The sequence below is a fragment of the Solanum verrucosum genome, unplaced genomic scaffold (genome assembly GCF_900185275.1).
Source record: "Solanum verrucosum unplaced genomic scaffold, falcon-dt-bn FXZP01000181.1, whole genome shotgun sequence".
In the NCBI taxonomy this organism is placed as follows: Eukaryota; Viridiplantae; Streptophyta; class Magnoliopsida; order Solanales; family Solanaceae; genus Solanum; species Solanum verrucosum.
Window position 1 is genome coordinate 1,323,497 of NW_026020407.1, and position 7,876 is coordinate 1,331,372.

The window sequence follows — 7,876 nt, forward strand, 5'->3', positions numbered from 1 at the left end:
TAGCCAAATCCCTCATTAATCTATTACCAGATTTCCAATTACACACCTATACTTCAGGTGGTCTTATTACCGTCTTGGACTATTTCAAAATATAATTAATTTCACCCTAAAATTTTATACCTAGATTTCTTGTGTGAAGTAAAACACACGCACCAACCCATGTTTAACATGTGTACTTTCTATTCAAATTTGTTTTTTTATTTACTTTCTTTCTCATTCTTCTTCTTTGCATTACCCTCCTGTCACGACCCAAAGTATACCCTAAGCATAACACGGCGTATAGAACCCTAAAATGCCCTACACAAGCCACTTAGCATACATTATACAAGATAATATAAATAAATATTTCAAAGAAGCATTCTCATATCATAAAAGAGTTTGTCAACTGGAAGTCTAACATAGTCTCAACAAGCCATCTTCTACATCAAAAAAATTGGTTGGGACGTAACCCATTCACCACATGCAATGCCTAAAAACTGAAATAAAGAAAAACTATAAAAGTTTCTTGGTCCTTGGAACATGAGAACTCACCAATCTTCAAATGCCAAGAGAGAGAGACCAGCTAGCCACTAGTATGCGAGGTAGGAGCGTCAGACCCTACAATAGTGAAATAATGTAGGCACAAGTATGCATTAATACATGAAAAGTACTAAGTATGATAGCAATGTACAAACGATATGAAATCATGCTAAAAGGACTTTAGATGACATGCAATGACCAAGCTAAATCATAAGATTAGGTGTTAGAAAAAACACAAGTCAAAATCAGGGTCAATTCAAGCTTAACATATTTAAAAAACTTCGTGAGATACGTTGAAAGTAACCTTAGTTCATTATTGTGTATGCTTACCATTAACCTACATAGACCATGTGAGATAAAACATGGAATTCGGTGTCTATCCCACACCGAAAAGAGATGTCCTACTTGCCAAGGTAAATACCATAAACTTTTAGCTCATGTGGGCACGTAGTTAGGGACAAGGAGATTACTACTAGAGACCCGACCTCTACTAATGGGAGAGCATCCATCTCAATATCCTCTCAATGCTAAGTAAATTTCCGCAGAATAGTTACTAATCATATTCATTTCATCATCCATGAAAAGGCACAATTAAGCAACCAATCCAAGCCAAAGCTATTTACAATAGCTCCTAAAACATTATTGAACTTAGGTGAGAAAACCATTCAATCTTATGAATCTGTATGTGATTAAACCTTTCACAATCATGATCATTGTAGTATGTGAGAAAACCTTTTATAATCTCATTAATACTTCCATCTAAAAGCATCCTCAAATCATGTACATCAATTTCATAAAAGCATACATATCTTTATAAAAATCATGTTTCATAGTTCATAAGCTTCATCATGTGTTCATAGTTTAAAATCACGAGTCATGCATGGGTTCATATGAATTCAACTCAAAATCATGTAACTTCAATTCATACAATAGAAAATAGGAAATTGCTAATTGAATCATAATTGAAAAGAATCCATGAAGATTAAATAAAACCCTAACTTTGAATTGAGAATTGAATTTGTAAAATTTGAAGATCTTAGGAACCCTATGGAGGAAATGACTCCATAGGTGAATACTAACATACCTTAGCGATTAAGGCCCAAAGCTATGGTGAATTGGAGATCTTGAAGTGAAATCCTAGCTTCTTATTCCTTAGCTTTAGAGAGAACTTTAGGGAAGAACTTGGAGGGAATTAGGGATTTTAGGAGAATGATTTTAGAATGAGTAGTTTTAGGACTTTTATAATATGGATTAAAATGACATATCTTAGGTACTAGACGCATAGGGAAAGACTAAAATAGCCCTTACTTAAAAAGCTGACAAAAGAATTTTAAAGGAGCCTTTACCGTCCGTTTGTCTCTTCACGATCCGTGAAGGGGGTCATGAAGAAGTGGGGGCCTTAAATGGCCACCCCATCCCCTAAACGACCAGTTTACCTTCCACGGGCCGTTTAAGCATCTGTGAAAGGCCCACGGTTGGGCTATGGTCCGTGGACCTGCCCGCTAACCTACCTTACACCTTCCAAACCAAACTCATAAAATTCTTAAGTGTTACAATATATCCTCCTTGGGAACATTCGTCCTTGAATACGACTCAAGATAGCATGAAAGGAGTAGATGAAAGAGAACTAGCAACCCAACATGAATGCAATCACATAAATAGACATAACCAAAGAGGAAAATCAACTCCAAGCTACATCATACTCAAAACATCATCATATGGAAACATGAGAATGACTAAGACACAAATTTGAAAGAAAGACCATGAGGAGCTAAATACCTCAAGCTAGAGTAGGAATGGAGGGATAGAGATAAGGATATCAGGGCATCATATTGGCCTCTGCCTTCCAAGTAGAATCCTCAACCATTTGATTCCTCCAAAACACTTTTATGGGTGCAACTTCTTTGTTCCTCAACTTTTGAATTGGCTAGTCTAAAATCTCAACCGAAATCTCTTCATAAGAAACACTTTCATTTTTATCAAGATTCTCTAATGGTACAATATATGTCGGATCTCCAATACACTTCTTCAATAAGGACACATGAAATACAAGATGTAGCAAAGATATGTAACACCTCATATTAGAGAAAGGCTAAAAAGGGGTCAAACAGGCATGTCAAGAACCCAAAAGTGGACCATGGAACCCTCCATAGAGCTCTAAAAGGGCAGTTTAAGGGACCACAGTCCGTTAAGGGGCTAGTGAAGGTTTTTCAGAACCTACCCCAGGTAGTAGTCACCTAGACTGATGCCCAGATGGCCCGTCTAGTGTATCGTACAAGTCACCCAATCAGAGGGGTTTCACCCAAAGTCACTGTTAAGGACCACAGACGCCCATACGGTCCATGAAGTTTCACAAGGAAAGTAAAGTCGTCCGTGAAGGAGACTTGTCAGACTTGGAGTTAAGGGTCAACTTCAAACGATCATATCTAGGGATGCTTATGGTTATGGTTAAAAACCAAACCGAATCACAATTCGAACCAAACCGATTAAAAAAACCGATATTTGGTTTGATTTGGTTTTAAATTTTGAAGACCCGATACTATCTGGTTTGGTTTTGGCTTTACTACAAAATAATTGCAAAAATAACCAAACCGAACCGATAAATTATATATATAAATTTTATAATTATTTATATATTATTTATAAATAAAATATAAATATTTTGTTAAATTTTAAGTAACTTAAGTCTTTAACTTTACCAATTTCTCAAGCCCAACACTTAAATTTTACCCCATCTATTACAATCATAAGTCCAAGTCCATCAAAATTCATTACTTTAGTCTTACCTACCATACATTTCATAATATAGTTACACATTCTCTTAATTGAATCACTTTGTTCGTGTAATGATAACTTTAGTATTGTTTAATTGCTTAATTGAACCAACAATAGCTTTTTAGTGGATTGTTTATGTACTAGGTGTTTGTGTCTATCAAGATACGTATGTCCTCAAAAATTTATTATATTCAAACTTAAAAAGCTAGAAAAACTGAACCTAACCGAACCAAACCGTCAATAACCAAACCGACAATTATTTTTTTTCGTTTGGTTTGGTTTGCTTTTAGATATTTAAAAAACCGACTAGGTTGGTTTGGTTTTAACCAATAACTGATCCAAACTTGTAACATCTCGCTAATTGAAAGAACTAGAAAGAGTTAGAATTAGAAAGAGTCATTTTTGGAAAGAATGAAAAATATGGAAAATTGGTTAAGTTATGTTAAGTTTGTGTTTTTGGTCAACTTCAAATGACCATAGGAAATATCTTTGAATTATCTTTCCAACGCTGCCGAGTTTGCTCAATTCCGAGTTTGTATGAGTGACATATGCCAATTGAAAGTTGGGTTGTTTAAATAAGGAAAGTCTAATTCAAATTTTGGAAGGGTAGTTTGGTCTTTTCCATACCCTATTATTTTGATTTCGTTTTTGGTAATTAAGATGGGGTCTAAACTGAAAGGATTCAGTTTACGATTTTCAGAAAGAAGAGGACAAAAAGAGGAGAAGAAGCAAGGATTCATTGATTTCTTGGAGATTTTCGTGTGGATTTCACCAAGGGTTAATCCCTACGAGGTATGTGAGATCACATAGAATTAGGTTAGTTCACCCATACGCCTATCATGATTCAATTCATCATAATTGTGTTCTTTTGAAAGATAAGATTATGAGTTCTTGATGAAATTTGTTTGAATTCTTGTGGGTTCTTGTTGTTGAAGTTTCTTGAGTTTGATTCATGATTTAAGGTGTGTTTTCGAGTAGAATCTTACGTATATTGATGATTTAGTTGATTCTAAGTGTTTGGGGAAAGAAACAAGTGAAATTAGAAGGTTTAGAGTTGAAAAACAAAAGAGAAAAATTAGAGTTTTCTGGGCAGAGGTTTGGGGCGCCGCGCCAGCCAGAGCACCACAACTTCAGTTTTGAAGTTTGGGCTTTGGCACCCCGCGCCTCTCAGAGTGCCAGGGTCGGCAGTTGTTACACCTTTTCCCACTTCTTTCCGTACTAGTTTCTTAGCAACGTACCTATGTATTTAGTTGATTTCTATACTCTAAGGTACGTATAAACATCATGAAATTATCCATAAACATGAGATGATGAACCTTGAATCCAAATTCAATTCAAGGAAAGTTATGAGTCAAGTCAAGAGGTTAAGAGTTAAGTCAAGAGAAGTTCATAGAGTGTTCCAAAAGTCTTTTACAAACATTTTAACTTTGTTTTAAGACTTAACCTTTGAGTTGAGTAAAGAGTAAGAGTAAAGTTCATTTCTTCAAAGATTATACGGGAACTAAGAATTCCCAAGAGTTAAAATGTTTTCACATTTGAGTAAGAAAGGAAACACCGATTTCCAAGAGAGCCTTTGAGCTAGTTTTTGAGTAATTATCTCAAATCACAGAAAGAGTTTTGTTTTTAAAACATATGAGCTGAGTATATTTTGGGAGTAGTATTGAGTACCGATATGGGGACGCGAGATCATTATTACTCAAGTCTCTATAAACCATGTAGCCATCTTGGGTAGAAAGGATCATACTGTTTAGACGATTCCTTAGTGCTTTTTAGCATATACTAGTGGATCCACTTAGTTGAGGTATTCTATATGATGGAAAAGTATAGGACAGTTCTAGAAGCGTGGCCAAGATGTTGCATCATCACTTAGGCTCATAGTGATGATTATGGGTTAGAGAAACTCCCACAATATTATATTACTTCATATGTAACTGAGTTGCTATTGTATTTATTTAATACATTGAGTTGTTACCTAATGTTTTAAATGCTTTGTATAACTGCACTATTATTGTTGTTTTTACCCTGCATTTGAGTTGAGTAAAGCAAAGGTAAGTGTTCTTTTCAGATTCCTTTCAAGCTTATGTCTTGTTTAGTATTCCCCTCACATACTCGTACATTCAATGTACTGAAGCCATTTGTCCTGCATCATTTTATGATGCATACACAGGTAACCAGGATCAACATCCAATGCCTCGTTGATCCAGTTGAGCAATTAGGGTCAGTTGGTAAGCCTCCTTGCTTTCCGGAGGACTCCTTTTACATTGCTTTAGTATTTCACTTGTTAGGATGATCGGGGGTCTTGTCCCGACATCCCTCTTTATTCTATAGGCTTTATAGACGAGTAGTCATAGTTCTTTAGTCTTGTATTTTCAGATGTTTTTCTATAAGACTTGAGTTGCCATCTATGGTAAGTTCAAATGTTTTATCCTTAAACGTTCTGAGTTTAAATTGAGACAGTTGTTTTATAAATGCATTTGATTATTGTAATAATGCTTAAAGTCTTCCGTTAAGAGTCTAGCCAGGCCAAGAGTTCACTTGGGGCCAGAAATGGTTCTCGAGTGCCAGTCCCGCCTAGGGTGTAGTCTCGGGGGATGAAAAACTTTGTATCAGAGCACATAGTTCAAGAGTCCTAGAGAGTCTATGAAGACGTGTCTATAGAGTCCAAGTTATCGGTGTGAAGCGTGCCATATCTATAATTAGGAGGTTGCAACATTTAGGAAATTCCTTCATTTCTTTGATATTCATTTTGTGTGATAGAGTTTATCTCTATAAAGTTTCCTTCTATATCGTGCTTGCGTGTGTCTTTCAGTAATTATGCCTCTACGAAGAGATGTCAGAGGTCGTCCTGCTAGGTGTAATATTGAGGAGAAAGGGGTACCAAATGCACCTGAAGTGCAACCTCAAGGAGAGGTCACCAATGCTGAATTTCGAGAAGCAAACCGAATGCTAAGTCAAGCTGTGACCAACCAGGTTGGGCAACAAAGAGGGGCTCGACAAGAAGAAGTTCATACTTCGAGGGTCCGAGAGTTTTTAAGGATGAATCCTCCAATCTTCACTGGTTCAAGCACTACTGAACATCCAGAAAACTTTATTGAGGAACTGCAAAAGGTATTTAAAGTTATGCATGTTGCCAATGCTGAGCGAGTTGAACTAGCTGCTTATCAACTTAAGAGTGTTTCTAGGACTTGGTTTGACCAGTGGAAGAAGAGTAGGGCTAAGGATGCACCGGTTTTGAGTTGGGATGTGTTTGAGAGTGCGTTCTTTGGTGTTTATTTCCCCGAGAATTGAGAGAGGCTAAGGTACGAGAGTTCCTTACCATTAAACATGACTCACTAAGTGTTTATGAGTACAACTTGAAGTTTACCCAACTTTTCGATATGCTCCGGAGATGGTTGCGGATATGAGAAGCATGATGAGTCTATATGTTACTGGATTGTCCCGTCTGTCAAGCAAAGAGGGCAAGGTAGTTATGGTAATAGGGGACATGGATATATCAAGATTGATGGTTTATGTGCAGCAGGTTGAGGAAGAGAAGCTGAGGGATAAGAAGGAATTCAGAAACAATAAAGCTAAGACAGGGAATGAGTCCGGGCAACAAAGAAATAATGTGAACCGTTCTTCTTTTCAGTAAAAGCAAAAGGGACCTTCTCCATCATCTGCTAGTGCACCTGCACCCAGAAACAAATGTGAGTATAAAAGTCAGAATTCCCAGCACTTCAGGGCTATACTTGCCCAATCTCAGGGTAGTGTGGCACAAAGAGGTAACTGGGCTCCTGCATGTGCTAAGTGTGGTAGGAACCATGCATGTAAGTGTCGTGATGTCTTTACAGGTTGTTTTAATTGGGGACAAGAGGGTCACTTCAGAAAGAGTGCCCCAAGAACCGGCAAGGTAATGGGAATCAGGGCAATAGAGCCCAATCTTCATCAGTTTCTCCACCAGACAGGGCTGCACCTAGAGGAGCTACTTCTGATACTGGTGGAGGAGCAAACCGCCTTTATACGATCACTAGTCGTCAAGAGCAAGAGAACTCTCTAGATGTCGTCACTAGTATGATCAAAGTCTTTACTCTTAATGTTTATGCTTTGCTATACCCAGGAGCGAGTTTATCTTTCGCGACTCCTTATGTTGCAATTAAATTTGATATTCTTCCTGAGAAACTTTGTGAACCCTTTTGTGTTTCTACACCGGTTAGAGAGTCTATTCTAGCTGAGCTAGTCTATCGTGATTGTGTCATTTCCATCAATCACAAGAACACCATGATTAATTTAGTTGACTTAGACATGGTGGATTTTGATGTCATTCTAGGTATGGACTGGCTTCATGCCTTTTATGCCTCCATTGATTGTAGAACTTGAGTTGTTAGGTTTCGAATTCCGAATGAGCCTATTATAGAGTGGAGTAGCAGTTCAACGGTGCCTAATGGTCATTTTATTTCATACCTTAAAGCAAGAAAGTTAGTTTCCAAGTGTTATGTCTATCACTTAGTCTGAGTTAATGACTCTAGCGTTGAGACACCTCCTATTGAGTCAGTTCCAGTTGTGAGTGAGTTTCTAGATGTGTTTCCAGATGATTTACCCGGAG